This window comes from Piliocolobus tephrosceles, chromosome 14 (genome assembly GCF_002776525.5).
Source record: "Piliocolobus tephrosceles isolate RC106 chromosome 14, ASM277652v3, whole genome shotgun sequence".
NCBI classification, from domain to species: Eukaryota; Metazoa; Chordata; class Mammalia; order Primates; family Cercopithecidae; genus Piliocolobus; species Piliocolobus tephrosceles.
Window position 1 is genome coordinate 34,819,053 of NC_045447.1, and position 27,984 is coordinate 34,847,036.

Here is a 27,984-nt window from a genome sequence, read left to right on the forward strand (position 1 = left end):
GCTATGACAGATTGTAATCCATGATGGATTCCTCTTACTGACATTTAGAATCTAGTCTTCTCCCCAGTTTCTGTTTCCAGACCCTTGCGATGATCAGGTGCATTTTTTGCTATTGAGTTGTGTGAAATTGTGAAATACTTCTGTGTCCTTAGGATCCATTCCCATTTTTGCTGAAGCAGAGAAAGAGGGAGAGAAAGAAACAATAAAAACAGACAAATGACATAAATAAAAACGAAAGAAGAAAATCAAATGGCTAACAAACATGAAAAACCAATCAACCTTTCCAATCTCTAATTCTTAACTGATAATACCTCTAAGTATTAAAGAAGGTTCTGAAAAGTTATGCAGAGCTATAATGTTCTCTCTCACTCTTTTTAGTATTCCATTTTTTAATCTCTTATAGATCATGATTTCAGTGGAGAATTGATATTAGATAAATTGCTCTCATATATGTAATTGTAAGTTCATTACACCATTCAGTGGTCTAGTTGAAATAAAGTGTAAGAGTAATGACAAGCATTTAACAATAGGAAGTCACCACGGAGCATAAAAATTGAAAAATGCAAAATAAATATCTTGTCTTCCTGAATTAATTGATCTAATCAAGAAGCATGTTGCCATTGATGCCATGATTACTATGATGTACCCACAGGGGAACCTAAAGCCTTTGTTTGCACTTGTGCTAAATGCTATCACAGGATTTATTATCATAGAACTGACACATTTTCAAAACACTGCGTTAAAATGAACTGAAAACTGTAACCACAGAATTGAGAAATCAAGACCAAATATTCAACATATCAAAGAGTTTTAATTACTTAAATATGAGAAAGCCAGTGTAATGAATAATGACAGCTAAAATTTTTTGAGGACTTACTAGATGCCAGGTACAATAACTAGTACATTATCTCATCTCATCAGCTTTTGATGTTGGTACTATCATTACCTCATTACAAATAAGGGAAACGAGGCTAAAGAGAATAAGTAAGTGGTAGTACTTGGATTCAAATTCTGGTCTGACCACAAAACACATGCTTGTTTGATAAAATGTTATCCTTATGCCCATTAAATTTTCTATACTGTTACTATGATTTTAAAAGTAAAACTTGTGCCTTTGGGCACAAGAAGAAAACAAAATTTAAAAAATTCAAACAGAAAAACATTAAAACATTGTCATATTTCCTTCTAGCAGTTCACTATTGTGGGAGAGAAAGTAAATGAGATGTACATACAACTGGACTCTGTGGTGACACTTGAGCAATGCAAGAGAATATACTGGAAATTTAAATCAGAACTGGGTTCAAATTTACATGGCTCTGCCATTTTCTAGTAATGTGTCCTTGATCATGTTAAAGTTGTGGCACTAAGGTTTTATCCTCTAAGAAAATAAAAATTAATAATGTCTATTTCTTAAGGTTTTATAGGGATCAAATGAGAGTGTATATTTCTGTGCTCCATACAATACTTTCATTGTGATATTTAGTAAATACGTATCTTCTCCATTCAGAAAAATGATTTAAATTTAAATTTACTTAAGATTTCCAGAATTCACCGGTATGAACTTCTAGTTAACCCATGCCAAATTATTTAAATCAAAATATCTCAAGGCTGAAGCCAAGTTCATAGTGAGCTGTAAAATCAAACCTGAAGGATTATGCAAGGGGCTACTAAAAATAACAGTCTGGAGATATTCAGCCAAGAAAGATTTTGTGCAGAAGAATCAGATTTAGACAAAAAGGAGATTTTAAAGTCAGCAGAAGGGGGCAGCCAAAGAATGGTTTTTCATGCAAGAAACTGAGAACTTTTCAGTCCTGGTTCTAAGAAAGAGACTGAAGACTTCACTCTATGAAAACATCAGGAAAAAAAAAAAAAAAAAAAAAAAGGAAAAGAAAAGAACCCAAGGTTTATATCCATCTGTTGGAATACCTGCAATATTAAATATTGTGATTTCAAAGACTTCACAGCAACATTTACATGAAAAGATTTGTATGATGCATATGAAATTTTAAAAGTAGAGCATAAAATTGTATATATACTATAGTTCCAGATTGTTGATTTATAAGGATTAGGAGTAAACAGAACCAGAAAAAAAAAAAAAAAAATGAAACTATGTTGAGACAGTGAGATTATTTTCTTTTTTCTTGTTCAATTCTCTTTACGTTATAAGATTGCGCAGTAAGTGAAAAGTTAGGAAATACTAGTCTATTGAGATGAAGGAGGGCTGAACAAGATCACATCAGAAAGGATCAGAAAGGTGCAATCCTCACTAAGGATGCTGCATGAGGATAGAGTTTCCACGAAATACGCACAAGGTTATTTACTGAGCTCTCGTTCCCTTACTCCTAAAGTTATGCTGGGGCAGAGAAAGAGATGAGAACCTTGACAAGAAGTCCCGTGGTAGGTTGAGGGCAATGAGAGATTGTTGTTCGAGACAGACTGATGGTACTGTTCAGTAACAATTTTCCGAAACTCTAGTAGGAGGCCTGTTGTTGGCCAAGATTTTGACCTTTACTAAATTTATGGAGCTGTTGTTCAAATCTCTACTTCTCAGCTTCACACACTCCTACAGCCAGGACTTAGAACTTCTTTCATTACTGGCAGAAACAACTGTCAGCAACACAGATATTACTGAAGCTTCCACAGGGAAGGAAAAGGATTTTCTATCACAGCCAGCAGCACACAACCCTCTAGCTTTGCTAATGGCCAAGAAGCTTTCCATCTTCACTTTTTCTCCGCTCAATATTTAATCTGTTTAGCTCTTCTTTTTCTTATTTCCATTTCTTTTCCTCATCTCTGAATAATTTCTTGTTTTTAGGCATGAAAAGTCAGCCTGGTTACTGCTCCAACAAGCAAACTTGCATATCCGCAGACATCACCTCACTCAGAAAATAGTCTTCCAATTACCAGAAGTCACTCTTCTAGAAAGGCATTAGAGGACTGAGTAATTAACATGTTTTTTCTTTACTCATTGGCATTGGATATTCTTCACATGTGCTCCAATTAAGCAATGTGATTTTTTTTTGTTTTGTTTTTAACCTTGAGATGTGTTAGAGGTAGACAAAATTAAAAGACAATGCATTTAATAATTATTATTTTGGAAATGAAAATGTGTAAGGACCTTAAAGTTAAAAAGTTTGATATTTTTAAAATGCCTCTGCTATTTCCATATTCATATGCTTATCTAGCAATGTGCATAATGGTCAAAACAAGAAGTGACATTAATCGAGAAGGGCACCTTAGTAAATTAAAGAAAAATGTTAAGCAGAGAAAAATGTCATTTGCAGATTTCTAATAAATGTGGGCATTACACAAATAAAACATTGGTAGTTCTAGCATTTGATTTCTAACAAATGAATTCTGTACCCTGGTGGAAATAGTTTTTGCTTTTGAGTATGCTGCAGTTCATTTTTCATTGCCCGAAATTCTGTAGCCTAAAATGAGAAGGAAAGAACATCTTTCCCCATGAGGGATCGTGACAATTTCTTAATTATAACTGAGGAGATTTCTGAAAATGAATAAGTGGTATATAAATTATATAAATCTATATTCACTTTCCAGGTAAGGAGAGAGTGGAGCTTATTTACCTTCAGGGAAAGGAGAAAGTGTTATTTTTTAGACAAAGGATAAACTAACTTCTAAAACAAACAATCTCAAAATTTCAGAGACTTAATTAAATTTAGTTGTATTAAATATTTCTTTTTTTACATCACAGTTTAGTACAGATCATTTAGGAGCCCAGGCTAAGGGTTTTCCCTCTAGGCTCTCTGTCGTCTAGGGCCTTGGCATTCTTTAATGGGTTCTCTATATCTGGTCAAGAGACAAAAAAAAAAAAAAAAAAAAAAGTGAAAGAGAGTACAAGAGCACACACAAAGAGCTCATGAATTTTGGAGGCCTGGCCTGGAAGGCCATATTTGTTCATCTGCACTTCCTTGGCCAGAATCCAGTCACAAAGCCCTGTGAGTGCCTGGGGAGTGGGAAAGATACTCTATCTAAAGCACAAGTAAAGGTGAACACCAACTTTCTATGCCACATTGTATTTAATATGAAATATTTCTATGCCACATTGTATTTAAAATGAAACATTAAAGGCTCCCCCCAACATTTCCCTGGACGGTTGACAATGCTAAAGCCACAGAAAAAAAGAGACGCACAGGAGTTCTGTAGTCATTTAGTTTACCACTACTACTCTCCAGGTTTAGATAACAGGAACAAGAAGAAATACAAGGATATCGAGGTTAAAAAGCTAGTTAGTGGTAGAGTTTCAACAGCAACTCAAGTCTCTTGAGTCTTAGTTCAGTGTTCTTTCTGCCATACCACATGCCTTCAAACAACTAAAGTATTAACATGTAGTATATAGATTTGACTTAACATGGTATAACCCTGGAAGGCAAAATGAGATACAAGGGGTTACAGTGAAAGAGAAATGCTTTGTGTTAAATGTATAATATAGTTGAGCCAAGAGAGAATGGGCTACTTAGCAAAATAATAAATTTACCAAAGGAGTGTTAACTGAAAACTCCATGGTCAGTTATCAGGATGTTGCTGAAGTAAGGATTTATAAGGTAAACTCAAGGGTTCAGCTATCAAAAACTATAATGAAAATGTCTCTTTTCATATTTTTTTGGTCAGAAATTTAAATATTTTGCAGCTGTCTCTATAGAAAAAAAAAGTTACTCCTAATAAAAATTTAACCCTTTTATGAAAAATGCCCTTATCTTTGATTTTTAAGAAGTTCTTGGCCAATTCAAATAATTTACACACATACACACACACACACAATTTACAATTTTATTTAAAGCAACCAAAATCAAAGTTTAAAAAAATGACCGTGTGAGTCAAGATGCAGAGAAGAAAAAGGACTAAAGTCCCATACTTGCGCTGTGTCAGTCCTGACCAAGGCCAGATATTTCAGGAGATATTTGGATGCCATAAGCCTCACCAACAATGAGGCACTGAGAGGAAAGAATTAACAGGAGTTCTAATTCTCCCTGTCTTTCCTCTGGGGCATCGAAGGCATTATTTCCCTCATTGAATATTCTCAGAGACACTGTGATGGGATCCATTTACAAGAAGACTACGTTTTTGTGAAAGATGGTTTTGCAGAATATTTCTAATCTCTCTGGATAACTTATTTTAATTCAACCTAGAATTTTATGAATTCGTAGGACAGCTGGGTACAAAAGCTCTTACCAGCCTACTAGAATACCCAAACTGAGAAACCTCAAACTGGAATGGCCTCTACTGTGCCAAACTGTACCACATACAGTTCGTGATCCTCACATCTTGGTGTGAGAAAAAGAACTTCAGAGAGGCTTGTTTGATGGATTTAGGACCTCATAGAAACTCACGGAGCTCGTGGCTGTCTTGTGCTAATATTCTTTGCTAACATTTAGTAAATTTTGCTGCAGAAATGACCTATGATTTGTGTGAATCTGCTTTGACAGTTTGATCTTTTTTAAAAATTTAGTTGACAAAAATTGCACATATTTATCCTGTATAACATATTGTTTTGAAATATGTTTACATTGTGGAATAGTTAAATTCAACTAATTAACATAGGAATTATCGTACATATCTTTTTGTGATGAGAACACTTAAAATCTACTCTCTTAGCAACTTTCAAGAATACAATGCATTGTTATTAACACTAGTTGCCATGTTGTAAAAAAGATCTCGTGAATTTATTCTTCCTACCTCAACTGAAATTTTGTGTCCTTTGACCAACAACTCCCCAACAATTACCCCTAACCTTACCCTGGTAACCACCATTCCACTCTTTACTTCTGAGTTCAAAGTTTTTAGATTTCACATATAACAGACCATGTGATATTTGTCTTTATGTGCCTGTTTTATTTTACTTAATGTCCTTCAGGTTCGTGCCTGTTGTCACAAATAAGGAGATCTCTTTCTTTTTAAAAGATAAATAGTCTTCCATTGTATCTATATACCACATTTTAAAAAACTATTCATTTGCTGATAAGCATTAAGGCTGATTCCATATTTGGGCTATTGTCAATAATTATGCAAAAAACATGAGACTGAATTATAGTAAATTGTATTAAGTATCACATTTAGGGCAATTTACTTTTGTAAGTATGACCCCAATAAAATTACTTAGCCTCTTTGTGACTCCTTCTCTTCATCTGCAAAATGTAAGACTTAAATAAGACGCATGTAAAACATTTAAAATAATGTCTGGCACTCAATATGTATGTTAGCTGTTAACATATAGTTACAGAAAATAAAATGTAATAATATTAAAGCACATTTGAAAAAAAGGGATGGGACAACCAAGAGAATGAGAGAAAATATTCGCAAACCATCCATCTAATAAGAAGTTAATATCCAAAATATAAAAGAGACTCAAAAAACTCAACAGCAGGAAAACAAATAACCCAATTGAAAAATGGGCAAATGATCTGAATAGACATTTCTCAAAAGAAAACACACAAAGAGACAATAAGTATATGAAAAAATGGGCCGGGCGCGGTGGCTCAAGCCTGTAATCCCAGGCCTGTAATCCCAGCACTTTGGGAGGCTGAGACGGGCGGATCATGAGGTCAGGAGATCGAGACCATCCTGGCTAACATGGTGAAACTCCGTCTCTACTAAAAAAATACAAAAAAACTAGCCGGGCGAGGTGGTGGGCGCCTGTAGTCCCAGTTACTCGGGAGGCTGAGGCAGGAGAATGGCGTAAACCCAGGAGGCGGAGCTTGCAGTGAGCCGAGATCGCGCCACTGTACTCCAGCCTGGGAGACAGAGCGAGACTCTGTCTCAAAAATAAATAAATAAATGAAAAAATGGTCAATATCACTAATTATCAGAAAATATGCAAATTAGAAGTACAAAAAGATAGCGCCTCACACTTGTTAGATTGGCTACTATAAAAAAGACAAAAGATAGCAAGTGCTGGCAAGGATGTGGAGAAAAGGAGACATTTATACATTCCTTGGTGGTAATGTAAATTAGGACAGACATTATTAAAAATAGTCTAAAGGTTTTTCAAAAACTAAAAATAGAAATATACATTATCCGGGAATCCCATTGCTGGACATATAGCCATATCCGTTCAGTATGTTGGAGAGATGTCTGCACTCCCATGTTCATTGTAGCATTATTAACAATACCCAAGATATGGGACCAATCAAAGCATCCATTAATGGATGAATGGATAAAGGTGATATATGAGTGTGTGTGTGTATGATGTGGTATATATTGCATTATAGAAATAGAATACTATTCAGCCTTTAAAAACAAGAAAATCCTATTATTTGCAACAATATGGATGGATCTCGATGATATTATTATTATTATTCGTTTGTTTTTGAGACAGGGTCTCACTCCATCACCCAGACTGGAGTGCAGTGGTGTGATCTTGGCTCACTGCAGCCTCCGCCTCTCAGGTTTGAGGATTCTTGTGCTTCAGCCTCCTGAGTAGCTGGGATTACAGCCACGCACCACCATGCCTGGCTAATGTTTGTATTTTTAGTAGAGATGGGGTTTTGCTATGGTGGCTAGGCTGGTCTCAAACTCCTGGCCTCATGTGATCCACCTGCCTCAGTCTCCCAAAGTGCTGGGATTACAGGCGTAGGCTACCACACCCAGCCTGGATGATATTGTTTTGAGTGAAATAAGCCAAGTACAGAAAGATAAATATCACATGATCTCACTTACATGTGAAATCTAAAAAAAGTCAACCTCATAGAAGCAGAGAGTAAAGTAATAGTTTACCAGGGATTGGGGTGGGGAAATATTGTGAAAACATTTGTTAAATGATACAAAATTTCAGTTAGACATGAATAATAAGTTCAAACATTTACGATTGTACAACATGGTGAATATAGTTAATAACAATGTATTACGTACTTGAAAATCTCTGAAAGAGTGGATTTTAAGCTTTCTCACCACAAAAAATAAGAAGGTGAGGTAATAAATATATTAATTAACTCGATTTAGCCATTGTAAAATGCATGCATATTTCAACACACCATGTTATATAGCATGAATATATAGAATTTTTGTCAGTTAAAAAATAAAGATAAAAAAGATTTAAAAAGAAGGAAACCTTGTCAATTGTGACACAGAGATGAATTTAGAAGACTTTATTTTTAGCTCATTATGCCAGGTACAGAAAAATATTCTGTGTGATCTCACTTGTATGTGGAACCTAGACAAGCAGAGAGTAGAATAGTGGTTGCTAGGGGCTCTGGGATGGGAGGTGGGAACGGGGAGAAGTTGGTCAAAGGGTATAAAATTTCAGTTCCACAGGATAAATAAGTTTTGATGATCTATTGTACTGTGTGGTGATTGTATTAACTGTAATGTATTATATATTTAAAATTTCTAAGAGAGTCTATCTTAAATCCTCACCTCAAAAAAATGATAAGTATATGAGGTGATGGATATGTTAATTAGTTTGAATCATTTCACAATGTATACATATATCAAAACATCATGCTATACACCATAAATATATATTTTTGTTTGTCAATTATACCTTAATAAAACTGGGGGAAAAAGGGAAAAGGGAGGGTGAAATCACTCATCATTACATCTTCCTGATATGATCTGGCTGTGTCCCCACCCAAATCTCATCTTAACTGTAGCTCCCATAATTCCCACATATTGTGGGAGGGACTCAGTGGGAGGTAATTGAATCATGGGGTTGGATCGTTCCCATGCTGTTCTCGTGGTTGTGAATAAGTCTCACAAGATCTGATTGTTTTATAAAGGGGAGTTCCCTTGCACCTGCTGTCTTTTGCCTGCTGCCATGTAAGATGTGACTTTGCTCCTCATTCACCTTCCTCCATGATTGTGAGGCCTCCCGAGTCATGTGGAACTGTGAGTCAATTAAACCTCTTTAATTTATAAATTACTCAGTCTTTTTTAGGAGCATGAGAACAGACTAATACACTTCCTAAACAATTTTGAGGCTTTCTTTCAATCTTTGTCTATGTATATTCCATTGTTTACATCATCCTAATTGGAGTGTGTTTAGGAACTATTTTGTAAAGAAAAACTAAAAAACATGAGTTTATGACACAATATCTACATTTAAAACCCTGAAAATATACACACTTATTTCCAAGGAAAGGAAACAGGTAAATCACTTGATTTACTGAGCTGCTGGGAGTGTGATGCTTTTCTTCTCTTTTGATTTGACTTAATGTTGTTAGTGCAATAAGAGGAGAGAGATGTTAATTCTTAAAGTTGAAACTGCTAGGAAAGCATTGAATCTTGAAGGATTCTAAAGGACAAAACATGATTTTTCTCTATGCTTGCTACCATCTTATTACTTACGTACTTGTAAATAAAGGTAGTTAAGAAATCATTTCTTATTTGATAGTGTATTTCATGTCAGACTTTGAGAATAGGACTACTGTATTTGAACAACGATAAATTTGAAAAGTAATTTCAAGAAGACCACTCACTTAAAGCAAGGACATGTTTTCCCATAATATTCTAATCTGCCATCATGATTGTTCCTTTTGTCAAAAACAAATTAATAAATATATTCATCTACCTGGTAGCCATATGTTACATCAATAGAATGACCTCTATTACAAGTGTAGCTAAAGTGACAGGGCCTTCTTCATGAATAATGGCAGATGTATATAATGACAGATACTGATTTTAGCTTTTTAAATCAATTTCCCTAGCTCATTATAGCTATCTTTTTATGATTTAACTTAGCAGGTACATTTATTATTAAGTCTGTGCTTTCTAAATAAAAAAGGAAATATCCTATAGTGTCATGCACTGTTTAAGTGCATTATATTTATTATATCATTGAGCTTTAACAATACCCTTTTGGATAATTATTTTCCTTTTATATGAGAAGACATGAAGGTAAAGCTTACAGAGACAGTAAGCAATATAGATGCAGTATTAGTCCAGGTAATGGCTGACACCAAATATTCGTTATTTTTTTCACTACAACATAAAGATCAATTAGCAAAGTTGCTTGGGAAATTGGATGATTACATCTTCAGGTTTAAATTTCATAGTAAAAATAAGAATAATCTACAGCTTTTAGGTTCGTGTAAAATAATGGCAGCCATGTTAATCTGAATCTCCCAATGTGTTCTACAAAAACACATTGGTACAGATCAACAAGAAGAACTAATAAAACTACACATGCTGTACATATACAGCCTAACTAAGAGACAATGCTATCATGATTTGAGTGTGTTCCCCAGAGTTCATGTGTTGGAAACTTAATCCCTGATGCAACAATGTAGAGAGGCGGGACCTTTAACAGGTAATTAGGTCATGAGGGCTCTGTCCCTTCTTGCTTTCTTTCTTGTGCTCTTACCGTGTGATTCTTTCTGCCATGGGATAACACAGCAACAAGGTGCTTGCCAGATGCAGTTCCCTTGACCTTGGACTTCACAGCCTCCAGAACTGTAAGAAATAAATCTGTGTTCTTTATAAATTGCCCCATGTCAGGTATTTTGTTATAGTAGCATGAAATGGAGTCAGAGACTACCATAAAATACAACTTATAAGTATATAAATATGCATTTAAAATGCATAGAAGATATAACTGTTCCCCCAGGAGTCTGGCATCCCCAATAAGACACAATTATATTTCAGGATATAATAAAAATCATAACATTGTATAACAGGAAATACATTCCTAAAATAATATGTAGGCGTGTTATTTTAATAGGAGGTGGTGGGATAGGTAGACATTCTGTCCTTAAAAAGTTGTTTGCTAATATTTTTGAAGAGAATTGGGCTCCATATATGACCTGCTCAGAGCAATTTACTTTGTTGAAGAAAAAGTATTATATAGATTACATATCCCTATCCCAAATGCTTGGGACTACCAGAAGTGTTTTGGATTTCAGAGGGTTTTGGATTTTGCTATATTTGCATAAATATAAGATTATCTTGGGGATGGGACTCAAGTCTAAACATGAAATTCATTTGTGTTTTATATATACCTTACACACAGAGCCTGAAGGTAATTTTATATAATGTTTTAAATAGTCTTTTGCACAAAACAAAGTTTTGACTGCATTTTGACTGTGACCTGACACATGAGGTCAGGTGTGACAGTTTCTTCTCGTGGCATCATGTTGGTGCTCAAAAAGTTTCAGATTTTGAAGCATTCAGGATTTTGTATTTTTGGATTAGGAATGTTCAACCTGTAATATACATGAAACAATCTTAAATATTTTATGATTTCACAAAGGGCTGTCAGAAGAACAGCAGAATTTTAATCACTGTATCAGCCTGTTCTACCAGGACAAAGGAGCCCTAAGCAAGTTCACATTTACAAGAGCACAAAGCTATTTCTTAAATGTACAGTACTTAAAGCTACCTTGAAAGTTTAGATAACTAAGGAAAAGCGACATAAACAAATTTAGATGTATTTCCTGCTAATGGCATCTTAGTCTATTTTCTCTTGCTTATAATAGAATACCTAAACTTTATTTTGAAAAAGGAATTTATATCTTATAGCTATAAAGGCTGAGAAGTCCAAGGTTGAGGGGGCCACATCTGGTATGGATCTTCTTGCTGGTGGGGACTCTCTGCAGAGTCCCTAGGTGGCTCAGGGCATCAAATGGAAGGGAGACTTAGTGTACTAACTCAGGTCTCTCTTCCTCTTCTTATAAAATTACCAGTCCCACTCCTTGTGATAATACATTAATCCATTAATTTACTGATCCTTTAATCCATGAATAGATTAATTCATTCATGAGGGCAGAGTCGTCATGACCCAGTCATCTCTTAAAGACCCTGTCAGTACTACCACATTGGGGATTAAATTTTAACGTGAATTTTTTTGAGGAAAAGAATTCAAACCAAAGGAAGTGGCATACTTCAACTTTACAGAATGCTGAAGGCCCTAGGGTCTTCTGCAAATTATTGAATAATATACTTCTTAGACTACCTTTGTATATTCTCTGGGAACCCCTAACACTTGCCTTTATATCACTTGCCTTTATATCACACACTACATTAGGAAGCTGCAGATTGCATCATTGAAAAGCTCTGATGCTTGTTAGAATCAGTGAATTTTAGTGCTTGCATCAGGATGTCCTAAAGGACTTTTCAAAGTGCATTGTAATGACTTGTAAGCAAGTGTATGTTTTTCTCTTAACCGTTGCATATTCTTTTTTTGTTTAGTAAGATGGCTAGCAAAGTAGAAGCCCCTTAAATATTTGTTGATTGTGAAATGGGTAAATTACCCTTGGAACTTACACATAAAATTATACTCTGCAAGAGTTTACTAAATCAACACCAGATTGGACAGAAGTGTAGATAGGAACAGAAATGACCAAGCCTGAGAATAGATTTATGTATGTGTTACCAAGGGATTCTTGGGAAAGACTCAAATACAATGACAAAACTGAGGATGTTTGCTTAGATTTGGAAATATAATAAACTAAAGCCTAGGTAAAAGATTGTCTTCATGCTTCTGTACCAAAACTGAGGCCTGAATGTCTCCAGCAGCTGTCCTTCCTCCCACAGGTCCTGCTAAACCTGCATCCCTTTAGGTCAATACTAGCTTGCTATCACAAGCCACAGTTGAGTCTGGCAGAGCAATGACCTAGAGAAACCGAAGTCAATCAAGCCTAAAGGGTACAAGTTATCATGTTTAAGGACAAAAAAAAAAAAAAAGTCTCAGCTATTAGATCCATGATTAAATATCAGGCTGAATGCACAAAGAGAAGTAGGCAGCTTTGAGCTGTAAATGCACAGGGCAGAAAGTGGAATTAAAGAATTGAAGGAAGAATTGAAAAAGGCACATGAAGATGGTTCATAACTTTACCTATATTAGGGGTGTTTCCCAGAGCATTATCTTCCTGGGTGTTGGGTATGTTGTGTGTCCTGAGTGAAATATCTAGATCTGAGGTGGACAGTAAGACAGAGATTACCCTAGCCATCCTACACAAGCTGTAATTTGTATTAGACAAATACTGCATGATCTCACTTATACGTGGAATATAAAAAAACAGAACTCATAGAAACAGGGAGTAGAATGATGACTGCCAGAAGCTGGGACTAGGGAAATGGGAAAATGTTGGTCATAGGGTACAAAGTTTAAGTTATAAGATGAATAAATTCTGGAGATCTAGTGGTTAATAATAATGTATTGTACACAGATACTCCTTGACTTACAGTGGGTTACAAGCTAATAAACCCATCATAAAATCAAAACATCAAAAGTCCAACCATAGTAAGTTAAGGACCATCTGTACTTGAAATTTGCTAAGAGAGAGGCTGGGTGCGGTGGTTCATGCCTGTAATCCTAGCACTTTGAAAGGCTGAGGCAGGTAGATCACGAGATCAGGAGTTCGAGACCAACATGGCCAAAATAGTGCAACCCTGTCTCTACTAAAAATGCAAAAAATTAGCTGGGCATGGTGGCAGCACCTGTAATCCCAGCTACTGGGAAGCCTGAGGCAGGAGAATTGCTTGAACCCAGAAGATGGAGGTTGCAGTGAGCGAAGATCACACCATTGCACTCCAGCCAGGGCGACAGTGCCATACTCTGTTAAATAAATAAACAAATAAATACATAAATTTGCCAAGAGAGTAGATCTTAAGTATTCTCACCACATCCCCCTTCACTCACCACATCCCCCTTCAAATGGTAACTATGTGAGGTGATGGATATGTTAATTAGCTTGATTCTGGTAATCATTTCACAATGTATATGTGTATCAAAACATTACTTTGTACACCTTAAATATACACAATTTTTATTTGTGTACCATATTTCAACAAAGCTAGAAAAAGACAATAAAAATAAACAGCTTTATTTTACCTTCACTTACTACCTTTTTGATACTATTCCTTTCTTTGTAAAGATCTGTATTTCTGACCTATATTGACCTTTTCGCTAAAGAACTGCTTTTAACATTTCTTGCAAGAAAGATCTACTGACAACAAATTATCTCAATTTATCCAAAAAAAAGTATTTGTTTCTTTTTCACCTTTGAAGGACAATTTTAGAGAGTGCAGAACTTTAGGTTGGTGGGGGTTTTTTTCCTCACAATACTTTAAATATTTTATTCCACTCTCTTCTTGCTTGCATGATTTCTAAGAAGAAATCAGGTGTAATCCTTCTATCTGTTCTAGAGGTAAGGGTTTTTTTTATTTTTTCCTTCTGGCTTATGGACATTTTCTTTGTATTTGATTTTCTGTAATTTAAAAATGATATGCCCAGGTGTGGTTTTTTGGGGCATTTATCTTGTGGATGTTCCCTGAACTTTCTGGATCTGTGGTTTTGTGTCTGATATTACTTTGAGAAAATTCTCAATCATTACTATCTCAAATATTTTCTCAGTTTATTTCTCCTCCTTCTGGTGTTTCCATTATGTGCATGCTACTTACACCTTTTGGAGTTGTTCTACAGTTCTTAGATATTCTGTTCTATGCCATTCAGTCTCTGTTCTCTTTGCCTTTCAGTTTTGGAGGTTTCTATTATGTGTGTGTGTGTGTGTGTGTGTGTGTGTGTATACACACACACACACATATATAGAGGGAGAATGAACGATTCTTTTCTCAGCTGTGTCCAATCTACTAATAGCCCATCAAAGGCATTCTTCATTTCTGTTACAATGCATTTGATCTCCAGCATTTCTTTTTTGTTCTTTCTTAGGATTTCCAGTTCTCTGTTAACATTGCCTGTCTGTTCTTGCATGCTGTCTATTTTATCCATCGGAGCCCAAAGAATACTAATAATTGTTGTTTTAAATTCCCAGTCTGTTTGTTACCGGTGGTGAATCTGATGGGTCTGCAGCAAACTTTATCCTTGCCCCCCTGGAGGAAAGAATTCAGCTGAGAGGCATAAGGCAGAGTGAGAGACCAAGGCAAGTTTTGGAGCAGCAGTGAAAGTTTACTAAAAGGTTTTACAGCAAGAACAAAAGGAAGCAAAGTACACTTGGAAGAGGGCCAAGTGGGTGACTTGGGAGATCCAAGCACCCCATCTGGCCCTTGATTTGGGGTTTTATACCATGGTTCCAGCGTTTCCATTTCTCCTCCCTTGATGTTTCCCTTCGGTGGGCTGTCTGCATGCACAGTGGCCTGCCAGCACCTGGGCGGGGCCGCATGCCCAGTGTGTTTACTGCAGTTGTGTGTATGTCACTTGAGGGGTTTTTCCCTTACCAGTTGAGGCTTCCTAGAGGAAGGTCACATACCAGTTAAACGTCACTATTTTTCCTCTTAGTGTGCACGCTGAAGCCCACCCACCTGACTCCTGACATCTTATTGGGAAGCTGGTGATCACTAGCTTCAGATGTTTTCTATCTTTTGGGAGACGGCCTTTCCTGGGCATGGCTGTGACCAATTATTATTTTAGCGAGATGGTTAAACAACCATCTGATGATCACTTGAGGGTCACCTGACATTCCTTGGGGGCCCTCTCCTGCTCTGCTCATGTCTGTCTAACTACCTACTCTAACATGATCGTTCCAACATCTGTATGATGTTTAGTTCTAAGGCTTGCTCTGCCTCTTCACATCTTATTTTTTGCCTGTAGTATGTCTTTTTATTCTCTTGATAGCTGGACATAATGTATTGAGTAAAATGGACTGTTGTAAATGAGCCTTAGTAACACAGTGATAAGGTGTGGGGGAAGAGGAAGTCTTCTCTGGCCCTATCATTAGGTCTCAGTCTTTTATTTTTAACTAGCCTATGCCTCTGGACCGTGATCTCCACAAGTGCTGCTCAGTTCCTTCCCATTTAGGTGGGACAGGATAGCTGAATTGGGCATTTCTGTTCCCCAGGTAAGTTAGGGTCCGATAAAACCCCAGTAGGTTAAGCTCTGGTTAAATAGTTTCTCCTGAGAGCAGACATTGTTAACAGCTGAGTGCTTTGGTGTATTTCAAAATGGTTGCTTTTCCCTTCCCTCTGCTGGAAGCTCAAAGGGATTTTCCCCTAATATTTACTGTGAGAGCCGTGATAGAGCTCCTAGAGGTAAAACCAAAGTATGGGGAGACCCCTTTGACTAAGTCTCCTTGGAGTTTTTAACTCTGACTTGTTCACAATGAGCCTCTAGCAATTTGCCAATTACAGTTCAGATTTTCCTACCCTAGCACTGGTTCCTGCGGCGGTTTCCTCTCGAGTTTCTTCTCCGGTAAGTCATGACTATACTTGCCTGTCTGTCCCTCTCCAATCTTGGGGGCAGTGGTTTACCCTGCGTTCTCACCTTTCTTATGGATCTAAGAAGAGTTGTTGATTTTTTTCAGTCTGTTCAGCTTTTTATTTGTTAGGATAAATTGATGACTTCCAAGTTCCTTATATGTGGAACGGCTAACTTCTTAAAACTAAATTGTTTTTTGTTTTAATAATATATAATTTTTGGAAGTTATTTCTTGAAGATGCTGACTTAAATATTTAGTTCTGCATTATCCAAATATCTTGAGTATACCTACTTTGCATTTATCTTAAGTAAGAAGTTCACTAATGCGCGTAGACATGGGAATCCGTGAGAGGTGCAGGCAGGCTAGCTCTTGAAGAACCAGGATATCAGGGCAGAAAAGAATCTTAGAGATCTTCAATTTAAACTCTTTTCATGTTAAAAAGAAGAAAACAAAAACAGCGACCAAAACAACACAAAAACCCTCAGAGGCCTAGGTAAGGCTGACTCTCTTCCTTCAACAACGAGTACTCGTCTCATCTCATTGAATACCCTCTCCCCACTGTCAGAACCTCATCTAGCACATCTGACACACTTGCATCTCCCAGTCAATGTTTTAGAAATTCAGATCTACAGACACTGGAGGCATCTCGTCTATGCTGCACGCCAAGTGCATCTCTACCATCCAGCGCTGGAGACACGTAGAACATTCCCATATTATCAGACACATCAGTCCTTCTCTGACTCTTTCCTTCACTGAAAGTCAGTAGCACTGACATTGTAGGAACTTTCAGACCAGTGCTGTGAAAGACGTTGAAGGCTCTCACAAATTCAGCAGACACCTTGGTACCTTCCTGCCTCCACTGCTATAAACATTCAGATTATTTTCATTAAGTTATTTCAAACATCCCACCCCGGGATATCTACAGTACTTGATGGAAAAACGTCTGGAAGAGTGCTGTCTGTGATGATGGAAATATCCTATAATTCTGAGGTTGTCCAATACAGTGACCACTACCCATGGGAAGCTGTTGTACAACTGATACATGAACACAAAGACTTTTGAGTGTTAGGTTATTGAAATTTGGTGATGGGGGGAAATGTTAAACTGTAAACTATCTCTTGGTAAATTATAAAATGCTTCTCATAGCCCATCCAACTCCTTAAAGCTCCATACCACCACTACACAAAACTTTCTATTGCTATTCTCTAAGACTTGTCAGTTATTCTTGACCCTAAAATCCCTAAATCTTCCAGTAAATATGGAAATTTGCCTTAATACAAAAATTTCTGCAATACTTATTGAATGTCAGAAAATTTCTTCTGTCAGGAAATTATATAAATCTGGGGCAAGGTCCTGCTGTGCTATTAGACTTAAGAGGTTTTAGTTCAGTTGCACTACAGGGTGAATGTGTGTGTAGTGGTGGGTGGTGGTCAGTGGTAGGCAGCTCCATGCTTTATGCATTTGATGTTTGTTTCTGCTTTCACTAATCCTTTAATTCAATCATCCATTCACTCTACAAATATCTATTGAGTAACCAACTGCTGGCAAAATAACCATAAACATGAGAGAAAAGTCCCTGCCTTCATGACTTCTATTATAGTAGCAGAGTTCAACAATAACAAATAAGCAACTACAGTATTTCGGAAAAAAAGTGCATAAAATAATGTCATGTACTACTATAGGTTACAATAAAAATTAAGCAAGGGAAAGGTGAGTGGGAGACCACACAGTTATTTTAGATAGGGAGGTCTCAGCGACCTTTCTGAAGAGGTGACATTTGGGTACAGACTGGCATGAAGTGAGGAAACAAGTCATTCAGTGATCTAGAGGTAAACTATGAAGGCAGAATCCAGAGTGAAGGCAAAGTCACAGAGGCTGAAACATGTTTCCTATATCCAGAAGCAACTTGAAAAGATCCCCTGCCGGGACAGGTGTGGCTACAACAGAATGAGAAGAGAGAGTGACAGCAGATGAGGTGTGAGAAGTAGCCAACAGCTAGCTACCAGGTAAGTTCCTGGGAAGCAAAGTTCTAGGTCAGACCAGAACCCACAGCAAGAGATGAATTAGATGAAGCATCCCTTTTATTGTGTCCCGATTAAAGTTGTTCAGTGGCTCTAGATCAGTGCTTTTCAAAGGTTAATATGTATATGAAGTATCTGAGGATCTTATGAAGTGCCAGTTCTGATTATAGAGTAGCTAGCTGCCTAGCTACTATATAACCCTGGGGTGGGTTTTGATCACAGAACAAGCTTCTATACTTTTGTTCCTGGTCTACTTTGAGATGCAAGGCTCCAGAGTCTAGATCATCATCAGACTGAAGTCCACACTCTTTTGGTTTATAAAAACTTTGTTTCTAATTATGTCTTCAAATTCATTTTTGCTGCTCACTCTCCTCACCTCCATCTCCCTTCCCTACTTTATATGCTCCAGGTGTATCTCTTTCTTTCTCGAACACACCTGGAGCTCTCTCATTCTCTAGTCTTCACAAAGTTAGTGTGTCTCTTCCTAGAGCAAACATCTCTCCCTCTTCACCAGTCTTACTCATCTATTAGTTCCTAGCTTAGTTCTTACTCCCCTAGTGTAGGGTTTGGCTGCCCTCTCACATGCCACTAAAGCTCGCTATCCTCTTTCTTAACACTCACCTGTCATTTAGCCTAGTTCTTAGAGGAAGACCCATGTTTCTGCGCTGGTTGTTGCAGTTCTAGAGCATAGCACAGTGTTTACAACAAAAGTCCCCAATAAATATTTGGTGTATAAAAGCATGATTGAAGGAGTTAATCAAACCACAAGACACACTGCTATAACAATCTACAGAAAATGAGCATTTGGTTACAATATAGCAGAGTCTAGTGGTTTTGTAGGCTAAAAATAGAATGAATAATTCTTAACACCATGACAGTATTTTGCTGATAACCTAGATTAATTAACCTTTTTACTTGAATGATGTATTGTAAATTGTTTTGGAGTTCTCATAAAATATGATGAATAACAAGGAGGAGTGATGCTTCAATTAAGTTTCTTAAACTAGTTAAGTATGTTTTCTTTGTGCACAAATCACTGCCACATAGATGTCCATGAATTTTATAGATTTACGACCTTTTAACTTTTCTGAAATGCTTCAAACATGGGTTTATCAAGAGATTGTCTATTAACTAATCAGCACATTTGTCTCTTCTGCTTTTTAATGTGCCTATTTTGACAGGCATCAAATCCAATACTTAATATGACATACACAAAGACACAGGCTATCTTGGGACAGGAGGCCATTAGTTCTAAGTGGGTTGCATCATTATATGTCTTCATGGAATTAATCAGAACAAAAAGGGCTGGAGGTCCAAATAGATTGTCTTGATTGTGTCAAAATACGAAGTCTGAATATGGGGTTAAAGTCAATGTCATACATAAGACACCAGGAAATAATGTTATAAAAATTCCGTGCTATACCAGCCAGAGTTCTCTAGAGAAACACAACCAACAGAACTAATTGTACATTGTATATACTTCTTTATAAATGATATATATTAAAATTATATACGTAAAATTATATTAATATTTAAAGCATTTTATTTTATGAAATTGGCTCATGCAATTGGCTGACAAGTACAAAAGGGGCAGGTCAGGTAGAAACTTAGGCAGGAGTTGATGTTATAGTCCTGAATCTGAAATCTGCAGGGCAGGTCGCCAGGCTGGAAAATTGTGGAAGTTGACATTGCAGTCTTAAGGCAGGACTTCTTCAGAAAACCTCGGTTTTAATTCTTAAGATCTTCAACTGATTATATGATGGCCACATTGTGAAGGACAGTCTCCTTTACTTAAAGGTAGCTGATTGCGTATGTTAACGACACCTACAAGAGACATTCCCAGCAGCACCTAGCTTCGTGTTTGAGTAAATAACTGTATCTTCTAACCCAGCCAAATTGACACATAAACTGAACCCTTACACATAAGCACAAATGTTAGCTATCTAAGAACAAATGAAGCAAATGCCTGATCATGATCTAAGGTGCAGGCCATTAGCCAACTCTGAGTGTTGAACTAGCAACAGAAAGATCTGAGTTTAGGGTAGAACATCTAAGAATTGAGTATAAGGAAAGAAATCCAGCCTCTAATAGGAATTGGGGACTGTGGCAGGGACTAAGTCCCTGGAGCACAGGGAGAACGAGCAGAGGTGATATTACCGGGTAATTGCTATGGAAGGGGACACAAGAAGTGAAATGAGCAGATTTAAAGTCAGAGAAATTTGAGTTTAAATTCCAGCCCTGCACTTACTGAGCAAGCTATTTAGTCCACATAAGTCTAAAACTTTTACCGCCGACATAGAGGTTATGATGCCAAACAGAAATACGGTGAAAATGAAATAACATAACATTTGTATTTGACATAGCGCTTGTAACAATAGGTGCTCCTATTTAAAAACTTTTCCTTTTCTCCTCATTTGTTGAGAAATAAAGATGAGATCTTGAAAATTCAAGGTACCCAGACCTGGGCAGAATCAGCAATAAGCAGTCTCAACTCAGTGCTGTAAATAATAGGCCAATCTGGCCCAGCTTCCCTTTTCCATTTCCCAAAAGTCTGCAGCTATTTCCAGTTTCAGGGAGAGAGTGGTCCTGATTCTAGGATAATTCTAGAAATTGAAAATTTCTTACAGTTTATGTAATTCATTGTATTAAGTTTTATAGTTTGTCATCTTTAAGTTCCATGTGTCTCACAGCCAGGAGGTTCCAGGTCATTATTCAGCACTTACTATGTAATCAGGTAATTCTTATAACATCATCATCGCACGATCACAGGTGCTGGGCTAGCGAGCTAACAATCTGACTATAGGACTCATCTGATGGATGAACACCATTGGGTTCACTTAAGGGTTATCTGCAATAATTAATTCCTTCAACTTGTGCTCCAGCCTGTCCTTATGGTCGCAGACTCTCTGGGAGGATCCTCCCAGGGCAAATGCTACAGGGTCAATTCACACAACTAATATCTTCAGCACCTGGAGATCGAATTATAGCTGATTCATTAAACTGTTAGCATCACATGCAAAAAGAAATCTCTGGCAAATCAAAGATGATAAAGTGGTTTTGACACTTGAATGCAGACACTTGACAGAGATTTAGGGTGGGTACAAAAACAAAGAGATAGAAAATGAAAAAGTTTTTTTCTCCACAACTCTCTAAATCTTAACCAGTTTCCCAAAAGGATACGCAACTATTTTCATGAAACAAGCCGTTGGCCAGTCAGAAATGATAGAATAAGTAAAGTGCTATCACACTACTACAAATTAATAGAGGAAGGACAAATACTCTGAATTGATCAAGTAAGACATAAGCAAAAGATATATGGAACAACTGAACAAGAAAGCAATTCACAAAACTTGGTGAGTGAGGTCCTTGCTGCCTTTTTGCCAGAGATACGCAGGAACATACTTTCCTTTATAACTTGAGAAAAAATTAAAGAAGTATTAAGGAGAAAATAACCATAATTACCCTCCATAAATAATCTATTAGCCTTGTTTTGCCATCTAGTGTTTGCCTTAATACATCATACTTTAGAGTTGTAATCAACATGTCATTTTATACTCTGATAATTTAATGACTGTGTTAACATAACAAATTTTCCATTTAACTAAATGGTTTTTAAAATTATTATTTTCCTCTTCTTAATACCCTTACTTTTTAAAATTTTATGGCTCTCCAGAGGGTAGGAGATAATTCTACAAAGATTCAATGCTTGCTACATCTGTAAAATTTTTAGGAGTCCAGTTGTTAAGGGCATCGTGGAACATCCCCTCTAAAAGTAAAAACAAGTTATTGCACAGTGCATCCTCTACCAAAAAGGAGGAAACACAATGCTTGGCAACCCTCTTTGGGTAATGAACGTAGCAGATTTTACACCTACTCCGGAATACCATTCAGGCTCAAATCCTGTAAGTGTAAAACACCAGCAACAAACAATCATCTTTGAGTGGGACTCAGATAGGAATGTCTCTGAAACAGAACCAGGTAATGGTTGAAGCAGCCCTGCAGTTAGGGCAATAATATCTGGCAGACTCTATGGTGTTGTAAGTGTCTACAAGGCAAGAAGATATCGTATGGAGTGTGTGATAAATTCCAGTGGGAAGATCACAGTGATGGTACCTTGAAAGCAAAACCACTAAGATTAAGATTAAGAAATTCAATTAATTATAATGAATACTTCATCACTTTCAATTTGTATGACTCATAATTTCTGATAGCTTTTAATATGAAATTTGCCATAAGATTTTTTAAAGCCCCAATAATTATTTTATTGGTATCCTGATCTACAAGTCTACTTATTCCTGACTCCTATTTTTCAGATCTAAGCCAAAATGATATTTTATCGTAGAGTTTCCTGCCTCTCTCCATTTAAATTATCCTATTCCTCAGAGTACCCAGAGTTAAATCAGTTTGTTCACTACCACATTCTCAGTGCCTAGCATAGTGGTGGCCATAAATAAATGCTGAATGAATAAATGAGTGAGTTTTGTTAAAGCAAGCTAAACATGACCTGACAAGAACTCTGTACTTCTATGTTTGAGTCCTAGTGGATAAACTGCAACCGAGCTTAATAGGTAGACAAGATTGAAAACCTAACTTAGGAGTATGCCCATGTAGTAATAGCTGAGTCTTGGCCAATTGCAGTGGCAGTACTTTAACCATTCATAGATTGCTGAGTGTCCACACTGTGTTCAAATAAGGCAAATGCCAACCTGTAACCAATCCAGCTGTCTGTACCTCACTTTCCATTTCTGTACATGATTTCCCTTTTCTTAATCTATAAATCTTCTTCCACCGTATGGCTATGCTGGAGTCTCTTTGAATCTGCTGTGATTCTGGGGGCTGCCCGATTCATAAATCATTCATTGCTCGGTTAAACTCCTTTAATTTTAATTCGACTGAAGTTTTTCTTTTCACAGTGTTCATAGATCTTTTTCTTATCTCCTTTGGATGAAACTATCTGGTAAATAAATATGATAAAATCCACCTATTTAAATAGAAATGGAGGATGAGTTTGTTAGAATTCTGGTTCTCCTGAAGCTTTCATTGTAGTCTTAGAGCTAGATAATAAATATGTAATGAATAAATGTGATAATTTTCAATAATATATGAATATAAGCTAAAAGTAATATGAATATAAACCAAAGCTATGGAATGTGATAAAGAATAACTGGAAAGAGAAGGAACTTTTGGTGGGATAATTAGAGAAAGGCTCTTTGAGAATATGATATCTAAGCTCTAAGATAGAGGCCTCTCATAAAAGGAGAAAACATTTTCTATGCAGAAATGGTGAATGCAAAGAATCTATGATGAAATTAGTCTTGGAAAACATAATGAACAGTTATCCAGTGCGTCTACAGAGCCTGGTAAAGGCAATAATTCAAAAATATGAGGCTGAGAAGATAGGCAGAAACAAGATCATATTCGAACTTGTGAGCGTTGGTAAAAATCACTTATTTTACTCTACATGAAGTGGAAAATCAACAGCGGTTTTAAGCAGAGCAACAGTATCTAATTCATGTTATTGAAATGTGATTATTTGTGGAAGATAGATTGGGATGTAGGTGGATGGAAAGACTGGAAAAAAGAATTCATCAATTAGGAGAATTTTGTTTTAGTGTAGGGGAAATATGATTGCTTGAACAAAAATAATAGTTGGAAGGCAGAGAGGCAAGCGAGAACTAAGTATATGTCTTCAATTCCAACATGAACTGAAGGTGGGCTTGTGGTAAGATAATGAGGAAAAGAAAAGAATTAAAGATAAGTCTTACGTTTTTTGGCTCAAGAAAGTGGGTGGAAGGTTATACCATTTACTGGCAGTAAGGAAGTTTGGCTTGGGGTCAGAGTCAGAAATCGAGAGTTTTCTTTGGGACATTTGAAGTTTGAAATACGTATCAGAAACCTAGCTAGGGATGCCAAATAGACAGCCAGCCGAATTTAGAAACAGGGAGAGATCAGAGCTGGAGTGTGTATCTAGACACCATCGGTATATAGTTGAGATCAAGGGAGTGTGACAAAAGAGAAAAGAGAAAAATAGGGAAAGGGGTCAAGCTTGGTTGCTGCAGCCCAGTAACATTTACAGATTAATTGGATGAGGAGATGCCAACGGAGGAGACTGAGAAAGGAAAGTGAGAAAGGAAGGGTCAATGTTGTGTCAAAGAAGCAAACAAAGAATTTCAGGAAGGAAAGCGCAATCTAGTCTACCAACCACTGTTAAACAATACAGTAAGGACCACTGGATCTGACAAACCGATGGCCAGGGCAAAAGTGATTTTAGCAGAATAGAAATAATGGAAGTTTAATTAGAGTATTTTGAAGGGTGAACATTTTAATATTATTGGCACTACTAAGTGATAATATTATCACTACCCCACCATAATAACCTATTTGGCAGATTAAACATTTAATCGGTAATTCCACAATTCATTTATTTAGTAATTTAACAGTTATCTACTAGCTAGAAGATGAGATTTCAGGGTAATTAAAAGATGGTCCCAGTCTTTGAAGATAATATTTTTTAGATATCTCAGTGTGTGTGGAATTGGTTACTTCCTATGGGCTCTTGTTCTCATGGACTTCAAGAATGCAGCCGGGGACCCTCGTGGTGAGTGTTAGGGTTCTCAAAGATGGTGTCTCCGGAGTTTGTTCCTTCAGGTGTTCAGATATGTCTGGAGTTTCTTCCTTCTGGTGGATTTGTGGTCTCGCTGACTTCAGGAATGAAGCCGCAGACCCTCATGGTGAGTGTTACTGCTCATAAAGGTAGTGTGGACTCAAAGAGTGAGCAGCAGCAAGATTTATTATGAAAAGCGAGAGAACAAAGCTTCCACAGCATGGAAAGCCACCCGAGCAGGTTGCGGATGGGGGTAGGGGAGGCCAGCTTTTATTATGTTATTTGGCCCCACCCACATCCTGCTGATTGATCCATTTTACAGAGTGCTGATTGGTCCATTTTACAGAGTGCTGATTGGTCCGTTTTTACAGAGTGCTGATTGGTGCATGCACAAACCTTTAGACACAGATCGCTGATTGGTGCGTTTTTACAGAGTGCTGATTGGTGTGTTTACAAACCTTTAGTTAGACACAGCACTGATTGGTGTGCTTTTACAGAGTGCTGATTGGTGCATTTACAAATCTTTAGCTAGATGGAAAAGTTCTCCAATCCCCACCCAACCCAGAAGCCCAGCCAGCTTCACTGACCTTTCATCAGAACTCTCATTTAGTTCTGGAAATTTTTTTTGTTGCCACCATTTAATTTTGTCTCTACCAAAAGATGATTGAAAATTGTATACCTCCTCAGAGAGATTAAGGCAAAGGATTGATTTAGTCTTGTATTTTTTCAAATTCTTCACCCCAGAAGAGTATTTTCATTTATTTTATAATGTCTTTCCATGTTCAATATGTTAAAAAATCCTTTTGTGGGTTTACATAAAATAGAGAATGGTTATTTATCCTTGTAACTTATTTTAAAAATTATCTTCATTTGCTCTATATCCTTAAATGGCTTGGCAGTTTAGAATCAACAACTGATATGAATAGATACTGTTATTAAATTCACTAGTTCTTCAATAACACTAGCAAATTCATTACAATGAATAAGTTTCTTAGTGCAGTAATTAGAGAGTTTGATACTGATTTCCTACAGTGTAATAATTGCTGGCATTTCTGTGACGAAAATAACCATTATATTTAGAAACTCTTTTTAATACCAAGTAGAAATATAAGCTTGAGACATAGACACATCGATTGTTATACCAGAAGTAGTTAACATTTTTTCCTTTACCACAATACAAAAATATAGGACTGTTCTTTTTTTAACTTACGGACTTGAATGCAGATGAGCATGCCTTTTCCTTCTCTTTTACTTTCAAAACGAAAGATATTTTTTATTATCACTGACACAGGGTTAGGATTCAACTGTTAATCATACGCAAATTTAAAGAGTAAAGACAACACTTGATCTCATCATCCAGAGACAATTATTGTTAATACTGATGTATATAATCCCTTGCAAACATTTATCTATGGTTGTGTTTTTTTTTTTTTTTTTTACTACTTTAGTGGGTGTTTTTGAGACGGAGTCTTGCTCTGTCGCCCGAGCTGGAGTGCAGTGGCCAGATCTCAGCTCACTGCAAGCTCCGCCTCCCGGGTTTACGCCATTCTCCTGCCTCAGCCTCCGGAGTAGCTGGGACTACAGGCGCCCGCCACCTCGCCCGGCTAGTTTTTTGTATTTTTAGTAGAGACGGGGTTTCACCGTGTTAGCCAGGATGGTCTCGATCTCCTGACCTCGTGATCCGCCCGTCTCGGCCTCCCAAAGTGCTGGGGGTTGTGTTTTTAAATTTAATGCCTAAGAGTAGATCTGGCTGGTATGATAGCATTTGCTCATGCTTTCCAGGGACTATTTTTTGTTAAAGTAATTTTCCTGTTTTCAAATAAAATACTGGTTTTTGTAGAAAATCCAAGTGCCACAGGAGAGAAAGATCCATTTTCAATATAATCACTGCCACCACCAATCTCATTATCCAGGCATAAAAAGAGCCGCTGTCAACATCTGGGTGGTTATTCCTCCAGGATGCATTCTACATCTTTAGCCATATCTTTTAATGGCAGTGAATGCAGAGCACATTTTTATGTGGTTGTTACTTGCTATTTAATCAATCAATTATTAATGAGCACTTAAATTCTTTTCAGTTATTTTTACTATTTCAAGTTTCAGTGAACATTCTTATAACTTCACATTTGCTCCTTTATCAGTTTATCTCATTTTCTACCCTTACTTAATCTCAAAGTAGCAAACTCTTAAAATGATTCAGGTGTTCTTACACCTTAGATGGTATGGCATAAATACTTAACAATGCTTGAATACTTAGTCCCTGTTGGGGTTCTAGGTCCTTTTCTCCTTCGTTTTCTTTCATGAGGAAGTCCACAGGGTCAGATGGGGTCATAAAACATCATCTAATGAGTAAGAGAGGGAATTAGGGCATTGCAACCCTGTGCTGTCAAACAAATGAGTATGTACTGAATATTTTCATTTGAATATAGTTCTAGAAAATGCAAACAAATCTATAGAGATAGAAAGTAGTTTATCAATTGCCTGGTGATGATTGTGGGATGGGGAGGAACACACTAAGGATTAGGAAGGAGATGAAACTTTTGGAGGTGATCAGAATGTTCCTCATCTTGATTGTAATTATGATTTCATAGGCATATACACATGCTAAAACTTAACAAATTATATACTTCAAACATGTGCAGTGTATTGTATGTGAGTTATAACTTGCTAAATATGTTTAAAACAAGACAAAAAGAAACCTTAATGATGGTCACTGGGCAGTTTTCAGATGCAAAGAGCTGCTTATCTGTTATCTAATATTATATTTACATTTTGCTTTGCAGTTTTATAAAGCACTTTGGTTACATTTTCCCATGTGATCCTTACAACAGCTTTCTGATACGCTGAGAAGGCATCATTGTCCCATTTTATAGATGAGAAAATTGAGATTCAGAAAAATTAACTTCCCCAAGGTCAAAAAGCTACAAAGAATTGAACCTAAACTTTTACCTGGGCTGCAATGACTACATTCTGTACACATTTCTATGACATTACGCTGTCACCAGAAACAGTTTTGGCCCCTCATTTTCATTATTTCTAATTTGATACCATGCATTAGGTAGTATAAAAATGTGAATTTATCAGTAAAGAAAGATCAATATAAAACATAAGAGGCTTTTATCCAAAATAATTGAAAGCAGTATCTCTAAGAGATACTTGTACACCTATGTTCATAACAATATTATTCACGATGGCCAAAAGGTAGAATCAACCCTAGTATCCATCTATAGATGAAAGGATAAACAAATTGTGGTAC